This window comes from Neopsephotus bourkii, unplaced genomic scaffold, assembly GCF_033783945.1.
Source record: "Neopsephotus bourkii isolate Nb327-2 ecotype Australia unplaced genomic scaffold, CSIRO-AGI_Nbou_v1 NB_1132, whole genome shotgun sequence".
NCBI lineage: Eukaryota > Metazoa > Chordata > Aves > Psittaciformes > Psittacidae > Neopsephotus > Neopsephotus bourkii.
The window spans coordinates 3,475,658-3,487,716 of NW_026901618.1; the positions used below are offsets into that span (position 1 = coordinate 3,475,658).

Consider the following 12,059-nt stretch of genomic DNA (forward strand, 5'->3'; position numbering starts at 1 on the left):
AACCTAATGTAACTGAGAAGCAGAAAGCAGGGGGAAAGATGAAAATTCCAAAGTCTTACAAGTTTTTCTCTCTTCTGATTACTGTTGCCTTTTATTTGAGGTGGGTGTAGGGAAGAAAACAAAGGCAAAGCAACACAGCAAAAGAAGACTTTAACTTTCAAAAACTGCAAAATCATCTACTTTTCATTTCTGCAACAGATTCTGTAAGCCTAGCCAAATTCTGCTCTTAGCTAAAAACAGAACAAGTAAAAATAGATACTACAAACTAGGCAAGACACCACAAATGTGAAGCCAAACAATGAATTCACATAAATTAATGGGATATGCTTTGTGAACGATAACACTGTGGAAAAACTCAGGATGATTTATCACCACAATAAACTTGGGCTTCCTAGAATGCATCAAATAATAGTGGTTGCTGGTGCTGAAGCAGTGGAGTTGAACATCCTCCACAGTTATTTTTTGTGGTTAAGGGAAAATGTTTGCATATCCTAACAGTAGCTCATGCAAGCTATCAAGTACCTCACTGTATTCTGCTATTTCATGACAGCAGATTTTAAACTAACCCTTGTGAGCATGCTCGAAGTTAAATTTTACAGCTGCTATCAACCTGACATTAACATTGCCACTAGGCTTTTCAAGGTTCTGCAAACCATGGCTGTGCCACTAACCCAAGATGTTGCAGTCCGACTTGCAAATTTTGATGGCAATAAATTACAACAGAAAAGAAATTCTAATAGTCAAAGCAAGCTTAAGCTATGAGCTATTTTTTGTGTTTTACTTAGCCTCTGTTTTGCCAGTTTTTCTAAGCCAACTTCCTTACAGATCTTTCTTTCTTTTGGCAGTTAAACTGAGCTCGCTTCTCAAAAATAATGAAAAGCAAAACCAAAAAGATATCCCTCTTTCATAAAAACGTCTGGAAGCAAGCACTATTGGTAACCACAGGAGCCCCATTTACATAGGCAGTTGTGAAGAGCTCTGCACAGCACCAGGTCATTCCACTTGGATGATGCAAACCTGCTTCAGCTGCTGTGGCTGTCTGCAGGTGGTTAAGAAGGGAGCTTGCAAGACTCCAAAAATACGGCAAAGAGAAGGAAACCTCAAACATTCAGTGCTGTATGGGACAGCCTAAACATACTCCTGTATTCATACACACAATGCTTCCTGGTCAATTTTAGTGTTTGTTGTGTCACTCAGATCTAAATAGGATACTTGGTGAGGACTGTCAGGATTTTGCTCTACTCCCACTCATGCCAACAAAAGGCAAGACATGGGAGTCAATTAAGCAAATACCTTCTATGACTTCTATTTTAACTGCATCTCCTACGCTAACATTTGTTCCACGTTAAATGACAGATTACATGCTACTGTGCAGGACAACACAATAAAGGCTTGCTGTATCAGAAACCTCACAGGATAAACAAATAAAAGTTTCTGCTCCCAAAATGTGAATTAAAAATACCCCAAATAAACCAGAACTATGGGTTTGATTTCATCCACCAAAGTTAGTATTTTCTAGCAAAAAGCAATCTATCAAATGCACTCAGAAATGGAACATGGCTCTGAAGTTGTAGAGATTATTATGGTCAGGAGTGTCCTTTTTTCCAATTCATCTGCAGAACTGCTACTGGTGTTAATGTCAGCAGAGTAATATTGAACATAACCTCATCTCTACCTATATGCATAAAGGCAGTCAGCCTTGGTCAGGATCTTATCTCTGACAGTGGCCAAAAGGGACATACACAGAAGAGATCACACCAGGGTCACTATGTAAAATACATTTTCCAGTGCTTCTGTTCTGCAGTTGACGGACCTTCTGCAGCTAAGGCAAAGCGGTTTCTACAGGCATCATAGATATAGCAAGAATGTCTCTTCTGAGCACTTCTCCAGTGTCTCCTTGATTCCATGTGAAGTTTCAGCTTCCACAGCAACTGTCAGAAAGGACTTCCCTAGCTTGAAGTGCTCTTCTGTGAAACCATCCATAAATGCTTGTTAATTCCTGTAGCTGAAAAAGTGAAGAACTACTACCTCCTTATAAAACACATGATTTTACACAACCCTGTCATTATCAGCTCTTTGTATACAAACTTGCTGTATCAGCTCCTTTTTTTCACACTGAAAAATCTTAATCAAGTTTTGTTTAATTGGAGGAAACTGTTCCATACTTTTCCAGAATGCATTAGGAGAACTTAGAAATCACAAACCTCACAGCATATATTCACTTGAGTGCCTGCACAGCTAAAATGCAAAGTTTAAAATAATAGTTAAAAGTTATGTTCTAACAGTTGATATATTAAAAGTTTTGAATCTCTTAAATCCTCCAAAGAATCAAGTCAATTTTAGATTAGTGCCAAAGAAATTAAACTGAACTCCAAAATGGGTGAGGATTATTCATAGCAATGCAAGTCATTGGGTGTGGCATCACAGAAATCTCTTAACATGATTAAAATGGAATTCTGTACTTATAAAGTGATAAGCAAGGGGGTGTTAAATCTTACTGATGTATGAAACAGAACTGAAGCTGAATGATCCTCTTGTTATTTTTTCAGTTTTATTATTCTTACACCAATAATAAGATTAAATAAAATAGTTATTAATGCTATTTCACAAGTCGGTATGACAGCCTCTCTCTTTAAATTCATTTAATTCTGGAGAACAGAGGATAAGAAGTTTTTTTTTCAGCTTTGTAAACAGTTCTGATTATGAAACCAATTGCAAATGGCCTTACAAATCCAAGTATTAATATAAACATTTCACTTCTCTTGGGGCACAATCTATGATGTGAATCTGTTAAAAATGAGTAGCACTTTCTTGAACATTTTTTCATGCACGCTATAACCTCAGCCAAATTGAAATCTAGAAAATATCTGAAAACATAAAGTAAAAGAGATATAGTTCCCTCTCTGATGAATATGAAAACCATAAAGCAAAGTTTTAAATCTGGAGACTGACAGAAAAATATCATATATAGGGTTAATATTGTTGTAGACAGCAGCTAGTAGGTGAATAGTCTTGCAAAAACATCAGAACATACCTAAACTGTGAGTAATTGCATAATGGCTTCACTATTTACCTTCAATTATTTATACGCTTTGCACTGAAAGCATAGATATTGCCTAACTGTTAAGAAAGCAAAGAGACAAGCAGCAGAACATCAGTTGATTATATTTTATATATCCAGTTGCATTCTTTACACAAATCTGAATTGCTTAATTAGCTGAATCAGTAGACCTTAATGTGCCATTCCTGGAAAAGTGAGGAACAGCAACCGTATTGGCAATTACATGACAGAAAAAAGGAACAGGTTGCAGATGAAACATTAATAACTTCATTTTATCCTTTCATCCTGTCTCTGTTGGAGGTGAATCACTAGGAAGTCAAATACAATGTTCTGAACTTCTTTTAATAATACCATTTAAAACTTAACATGATAAGCAGTGGTCTCTATTCCAACTTAAAACTGCCTTTCTTGAAACTGTACTTTGCTGTACACCCTGCACAACAGCCTTTCTCTTCTATAATGTCACACTTTCATATGCAGAAAAGAATGCATAATGGAAAAAAATACTAGCAAGGGTATCTTATGTGTTAAAAAAACAAATTGTGAATTAATTAAAAAAAGCCCCAGCTACCAGTAACACTTTATGACAGCAGATGACCTGACATTGGCTTGGCTGCAGGCACTCTATCAAGTGTAGTAATGGAACAAGAACTGAATATGGTAGAGAAATTATGCATTTCCACGTCAGGGGCAAAATGAGAAGGCCAGTTATCCATAAAACAATACTAGATTGTCTGAACCACACTATCCTTGTGCTAGCAGTTTACTAGATTTGTTTGATGATCATTATAGATGAAGGAACAGTGCTACAGTGCAGCCCTGTTCATTGTGAACCACAACACTTCTATCATCTTGAAGGGATATGGATTTAATTTCTTTTCTGTTTCTGGAAAAAGCTGGTATTACAGCAAAGGCACATATACTTCTTAACCTGGATTTATTTTTCTACGAATACAAAGTTTGAACTTTGGACTAACAATACGTAATGGCTAAATGCCAGATAATTACGTAGGTCATTTTGTGTGAATAAGTGTTGTCAAGTAAGTGCTTACTTCTAACAAAGACCAGAGGTAAATTCCTAATGAAGGTCTAGCTGCACGTCTGTTAACAAATGAGCTTAGGTATATTTAGTAGAACGAGTTTGAGACAAATTCATCTATGACTCTCTGACCACCTGTCAGTGACACAGGAAAACAGGGCATGTTTCTACATACTGACTCCTGCATTTTACAGCACAGCATTGTCATTAGAAATATCATTTTTATCAAAGGGCAACCCTCTCCCAAGTAGTAAGCGCCAGCAGAGCAATCAGAAGCATCTGGGGATGGTAACACCTTAAGCTGTTGCTCTACAATCTGCCAGAACCCATTTGTCAGAGTCCAGAGGTCCAGGGAAACTGCCAGCATCTTGGCAGGTGCAGGTCCGACAAGATGTGTACAATTCCATGGGCCTGAGGGATGGAGCGCCCTTTCCAAGGCTGTTTCCCCCCCTCAACCTCTTGACTTCCAATGTCAGTTTTAAGTAAAAGCCAAAGTTAAAGTCCCAGTAAAAGGGTTTCTCTCAGCCATATTCCCACCTCCACCGCTCAAACAGAAAAGCAAATCTAATGCAGCCCATAATAGGTCACTCATCTCTTCCCTCAGAGCTATTCTAATTAATTTTCATGAGGCAGATCTGGTTTTATGTTTTAGGGGACCAGCTGGAAGCAGAGTGCAGCCAGGCGCCTCCTCCCCATGGCCACCCTGTGCTCCGGAGCAGCAAGGGAAGCAGCCGGGGAAGGGAACCAAGCTGGGCAGCCCCAGGGCAGGCAGCAGGCAGGCAGTCCCACAGAGCTGCCTAAGGAGCAGAGCGTGAATGGGAACAGCCGGAAAACACCTACCACCACCTTGTAACAGCCCATCAAGCTGTCAAAACCACCATCTTAAAGTACCCAAACACAGAATTATTAAAATGCAGTGCAAAGGTGTGAATATTTCTGACGAGCTAAAGTAGAAATCTTCATAAATGGTCTCTTTTTTTTTTTGATGGATTGCATGTGTTGTTTTGTTTGGGTTGTTTTAAATCAACACCTGTAAGAATTCTCTGAGAAAACAGAGGAGTTAAAGCAGATTTATTGCCAGAAATCAGAGAATGTCCACTTCAGATTCAGAAAACCTGTCTATCATGCTACCAGGAAGTAAAATAGATTTGTTTTCTTATCATAAATAGAACAGTAAATTAATACTATGGCATTTAAAATGAGAATTTTGTAAAGCACACTTTATATGGACCATTTGCAAGCTCTATTCTGAAGTTATGTAAGCAAATACTAAAAGAAGAGAAGATAAAAGTACTTCCACACTAGCTGTCTTTTTTGCAACTATTTACTCTGTAAATCCATATCCTTAAGTCACTTGAATTTACACCTTAGAGATTTATGAAGTATTAGATGTTTAAAAGTCTGTTTCACTAGCACTACAAGATTCATATACAAAGAGGTTCCCTGGCTTTGTTAGCCTAACACATTCATGGCAAACAGGAGGAAGAGACTGGTCACAGGTCTGGCAAAAAACAGATCATCTTTGAATTACACCACATTGTTTGATGTAGTTTTATTTGACGACAGGTACCTACAGCTCAAATAGCATCCTCAAAGATGATTGTACAGAGGAGGTAACTGAACAAATACTTAAGAGCGGATAATAAATTAGGCTGTTTCATTTAATAGAGCTGCCAACTGCAAATTTGTAATGCAAAGCCAAACAAAGTAAGTCTAAAACTTGCAACAGAATGAATTAATATGGGTGAATTAGCAAAGCAGGTCTTGTAACAAGCTCTAACTAGTTAACTAATATATTTACTATAGCTGATGCATTTTTTATATCTTTGCAATAAATACATCAGCAAATGAGCTGCTGAGATACACACATATATACATGTATATATATATATATATACACACACATATACACAATTATCGACAAAATGGACCATTGAAAGGGAGCTTAGCACTCTTGGTTCCCTAATCCAAATAACGCCTTTAATAACACCCAGGGGCTGATGGCATTCACCAGTGTACAGGCTCTCTAATGCACCTGTTCAGAGTAGCAGAGTAGTAGCACAGATTGGAACAGTACCTTCTTTGTTCTACAACTCTCCAGCCCCCAAAATCCACAACTGGAAACTGTTCTGACCTATGGCAGATGACGAGTCCCTGCCCTTTTCTTCCTCCCCTTCTTTTTGTAACATGCAGCTAAAATCAGAGATCAAAAAGCACTGTAGATTCATTTCCACCGCAGGGAACACGTGGTGAGGGAGCAGCTTTATCGTCAATATGAAGTGTCCTTCCTCTAACAGGTAGGAAGGATTTGCAAACTGAAACAAGGCAGATCTTGTGTGTCAGAGGCAATAATCTTGCCTTAAATTAGACAGATAGATAGATAGGCACAGATATATATAAAAGTTAATAGAAAAAATTAGATGTCTGAACTGGAAAATTATAAAATCATGGAATCTTCAGAGTATAATTTGTAAAGTGTATTTGAAGGCTTAAAACAAAAGGTCCAGTTTTGGTTTTGTTTGGGGTTTTGTTTGTTTGGTTTGTTTTTTAATAAATTCATTACTTTGGGGATTGATAAATGGATACAAACCCACATTTATACAGACACTACTGCAAAGCTATGCATATATATCACTATAGTAGAAATAGTTATACACCCATTGCCTGTAATGAGAAATTTCACAAACATACAGCACTTCATGGGCAGTCATTTTCTGTTTGTTACCTGAGGGTTGATTCACATCAGAGTTAAGATTCAATGCGTTATCTAACATTTGTGATTGTTATTAAAAAAAGTAAAATGTTCGTGAATTGGTCAAGCAAAAAGCCAGCAGCCTGGAGTAGCAAACAGTGTCATACAGAGACTGAAGTAACACATGGTTTATCAAGTGAACCATCTCTTTTACATTTACAGTCCAATCCAACTCCAATTTTGCTGTGAAAGGCAGGTGAAGTTGGAAAGGCCTGTTTAATCATCTTGAGAGGCACAGCAAGTCAAAAAATTGCAACAAATTCAGAAGGGACATAACTATCCAAATAGTCACTCCAAAGAGCTACACAGCTTCACAAGGAAGCACAGACTGCTACAGCAGGATAGATTCACTGCTGGGGGCTCTCCGGACCTGTGTTACTCCACATTTCAACCTGGTATTGTGAAAGCTGTAGGATCTGTGAGAAGGGATGACAAAAGGTGCCACTACGACTGCAGTCAGAATGCCCTTATGCATGCGATCTTCTTTCAGGTAGCACATGAGAACTACTTCACAACAGTGTTATGAAAATTACTTTCCCTAAGTATTGTATCAAACAGTCTCTAGAGAATGAAAGCGTATTACTTTGTCTATATGTATATTAGTTCACATTATGCACTGTCATGTAATGGAGTAATAAAAATTTACTGGAGACCTTGGGACTGACTGTTCATGCTAAAGTGAAACAAACTAAGTAACAGCCTGGCCCTGGAAATAAGGACTTTGCTTCTTGGAAGCTTACAGCTGCCCATGAAGGATAAAGGATACTGCTGGACAACTTAGATAATGCCACTATCCTAGCCTCTCTAACACACCTTTGAAACCTCCCCATCGTCACCTGGCATCACAAATAAGTAACTCTAGCAAGACTGACCTCAGGGACACCCAAATCGGTAGACAAACAGCAAGAATACTGCAGAAATAAAGTTGCTTTGTAAAGTTCTACTATGATTAGTAATCACTAGTGTGAGTGACAGTGATTAGTTAGATTCTATTGTACCTGAATATTTGCATGTGTAAACCCACATTTGGGGTGCCCCGGATTGGCTGGGGCACCTCATGCGCATGGAAAAATATTTACCCTTGTAATTTCCTACTTCATACCTCAGCCTCTCTCCTGGTTTGGCACCAGCCATTGCTGTATCTGCTCCACAAGGAGGGAAAACCCACCATGGGGAGCAGAGGCTTCCCACCTTCTATGCTTGAAGCTGCTAATGGGTTTCATCCCAGATATTAGGCAAGTCCACAGTATCACAGTTATAAAGGTAAAGCATCCTCCTCCAGGTGTGAAAGACGTGATTTCTATTTCCTCTCACAGGACACAATGCTTTGAGAGCAACATTCATGCAGACTGAAAATAACCAATGTTTAAAAGTTTATTAATAATTCACACTGCCCTGTGTTAATTTTTCAGGTTTTGCTTACAAAAGAAGAATAAAAGGCCCAGTAAATGCTTGCTCAAAGTTCATGAAAGTTGTTTCATTAGGCCAGTTAACCACAGCTACCCGAGTTCATTTACTCTAACAATTTGCTTTATTTGCACAGTACCAAAGACTTTTTTAAACTCATGGAAAATGCAAAGTAATTTTGTTACAAAAACATCCTTAGAGAGAATTTGCAGAAGTCTTTTTTTTTTTTTTTAATTTCTTTTCTGCATTACTTTCCTGAAGATACTAAGCAGAATAGATTCACATATTAGTTTGGGTTGGAAGAGACCCTTAAAGGTCATGTAGTCCAGACCCTTGCAATAATCAAGAACATCTTCAACTATATCAAGTTGTTCAGAGCCCAGTTAAACCTGTCTTTGAATATTTTCAGGTATGGCACATCTACCACCTCTCTGGGCAGCCTGTTCCAGTGTTTCACCACCCTCATTGTAAAAAAAAATTCTTCATCTATATAGTTTAAATCTACACTCTTTTAAACCATTACCCCTTGTCTTATCACAACAGGCCCTACTAAAAAGTCTTTCCCCATCTTTCTCATAATCCACCCTTAACTGCTGAAAGGTTGCAATATATTCTCCCTGTAGAAATTAATAACCAAGTTTTCCAGGCTGAACAACCTCACTCCCTCAGCCTTTCCTCATAGGAGAGGTGCTCCATCCCTCTGATCACTTTTATGGCCTTCCTCTGGACCTCCTCCAACAGGTCCATGTCTTTCCCGTGTCCGGAGCCCCAGGACTGAATGCACTACTGCAGAGTAAAGGGGGAGAATCACTTCCCCCGACCTGCTGACTGAACCTCTTTTGGTGCGGCCTGTACCTATATGCATGTTTCCATTTTTGTTAGGTAGCAGTAACTCACAGTACTACTTCGCATTTAAAAACTACATTCCCGGTGGTTTGAATCAGTTCTCACGAAAGAAACCTAAGTGATACTATAAATAGACAATTATGCTGTTAATATTGCCTCAGAAAGTATAACTGAATCCAACTACAATTACCCAAGCATGGGAGCAGGGGCTTTAGTCCTTTGATAAGATCACTTCTCTCAAAAGCACTAATTCTGTAACCCCTATTTCCTCAGGCAGCCATTTCTCAATCCATTCATTTAAAGAATATATATATATGTATATGTTGAGTTCAGGCATAAAGACTGCAGCACAAAACATGCAATTGCTGCATCATATTTTGATGCTAAACACAAAAACACTACCTTTGACACCACATCACTGTATTCAGAGTTGGAACGATTCTTTGCAAAACTGGCACTGTAATTTTAGTATTTACATTTGTTCCCTATACACTGTTTCATTTCTGTGATACACTTAATTAAAGATGGAGTCATAAAATGAATGCTACTTTACAAGCAAGGTTGCTTAAACCTCTGCCTGAGTCTGACCTTAACAAGAAGCAAGAGAAATTATATACTCAATAAAATAACTCCAATTATTGACTGTAAGAACACAGCTTTTTAAAATGGCATGTTTAATGCATTGACTAGGACGCCATTAGTTACCTTGAAATCCAGTTGAAGCATCAGCAGTATGACTTGCACAAAGATCAAACTTATCATTTCATTTTTGAAACAACTGCTTTTAGAATACTTAGCGTATGTAAGAAGTCAATGCAAGAAGAAGGAACTTTTGCTACATCGCTAGACAAATAGATTACTTTGTTACCTTCAACTACAATGCCTATGTTAATTATTATACTCCCAAGACATCCTGATATGACGAAAACTCAGTAAAATCTTGCATGAGCTGGTGGGCGAGGCATACTTTCTTCATCTGGAATAAATGTAAGGGATAATTAACGTTCTCTAAATGAGCAGTTCAAGAACAGTACGAACCACTGCCTCAACTACAGCCTGTAAAAAACTGACTAGGGGTGGAGCTGTGTGGGTTTTGCTGGAGGTCGAATGCCACCTTAAGGACCCAGGCATGGCTTGACATTCACCTGATACTGTGGTCATCAGCAGAGGAAAACGTTAGTGCTGAAGATACTCTGAGAAAAGCATGAATGGTGTGCTTCCCCTAGTCCTGATAACACACTCCTGCTTGCAGCTGGGACTGTGTGCTCTGACCTACAGTATTGATTCATCCTCTCTGGCATGCTGCCTGGAGACACCATCTCTATCTGAAAATCCTTCAAGAAAAGACAAGCTTAGGTGCTGTCTCACAGATGCTTCATCAGTCTAATAACACTTTCCAGAGTTCCATCCTTGCAGACACTGCATTTATAGGTTATTGCTTGAGACAAGCTCCTATAAAGTTAAGAAAATGGACATTATGGGCACTATATGGAGCCCTCTAGAAATAACTCTGCCTGTATTTTAATCAATAAAGGACATGTTAACAGCTCTAGCTAGACAAAGCAGTGAAACACCCACTCTGCCACTTCTCTTTCAGATTTCACTGTTTCCTAATTGAATGATTTTAAGGTTCAGAAAACAGGTTTCCAGTCTGTACACATTGCTTTTTCTCTCCCCTCTCTTATCAGCTGTCAGTTTTTCTTGTGATTTGTTGTGCAATTACAAGCACTCATCTGCAAAGAAAACATTCTTATCTGTTCCTTTCTTTTGTCCATGCTTTTTCTGACTCCTGTTTCTTTCAAGACCTATTTTTGTAGCTGAGTCCCCTGACTAGCCTAACTGAGAAATCAATACTTGCTTTTATTACTTCTCCCTAAGGATGAAACTTGAAAAGTTGATTTATACAAGATAATTGACATCTTTTTGTCCACCGATACTCTGTCTGAAACAGGATCAAAGTTCAAAAACTAAAGCAACTCTACCCTTTCCCAAAGCTTACTGACAGTTATTTGTCACAAAAATTTATCCTGACAGTGTCTTACAGTTTTTATTTGAACAGAGAGGCAAAATGCAACAGGGGATGCAACTTGGCCTCTTAATGAATCTATTACTGAAATTTGCACCTGGGCAATCCTCAGTACTGCACAGAATAACAATTCTTAGGATTGCAACATCCTAACAAAAGCAAAGTAGAACAGTTTTGTGGAAAATAACTAAATAGAGAAACTCGTCATTATTGAAAATGTTTTCCTCATTGTTGAGGAAATAAGATTTGTAAATAAAGTGGTGTCAAAGAAACATGAATTTTTCCCAAAAGGCATCTGTAGATGTATGTTGCTTTTTGGTATTATTAGTGTGTCTTTCAGTGTGTAAAAAAGAAACAAACAAACAAATGAAAAAAACACCCCTCAAAACATTTTTAGGTCATTATTTAAATTTTTGTTTATTTTATTCAGGATTTTGCTCAGGATTCAAAATAACAGCACATAAAAGCCAAGCAGCATAGTTTTGAAAGTTGAATAAATAGCTGCAATATAAAAGTACATAATAACTATGCTACATATAGTAAGTGACTTAGAATTGTCCATGATTATATATGCTCATTTAAGATAAATTGTTGATTAAAATGTGATCTCCCAGTCAAGAATTCTAGAACTCTGACCTGGAACATCACAGAGCTGCAGAGAAACCAGCTGAGATTTGAATCTAAAAGGGATACACAGAAAAAACCCAGAAGTGATGCATATATTAGACATGCTACTAGAATTTTCATTTGATACTATGGTTTTCATTCTCTTCAAACATTCTTTATTGGTGCAAATTTGGAGTAGCCGGTATCAATGCGGTAATCAGCCTCCCCTGCCTATCTCTTCCTGGATCCTTGTCTAGCTCCATCATTTTACACTAATATTGCTTCCTGGAAGGCCCCAGAGTTTGGTTGTATGAGAAGTCCC

At 38.1% G+C, this 12,059-nt stretch overlaps 1 protein-coding gene across 1 annotated transcript in view; it reads right to left on the minus strand.

The window, feature by feature from the left end:
* Positions 1-12,059, minus strand: part of LOC133217319 (ubiquitin-conjugating enzyme E2 E2) — a 208,814-nt gene that overhangs the window by 153,087 nt on the left and 43,668 nt on the right. The window lies entirely within an intron of this gene.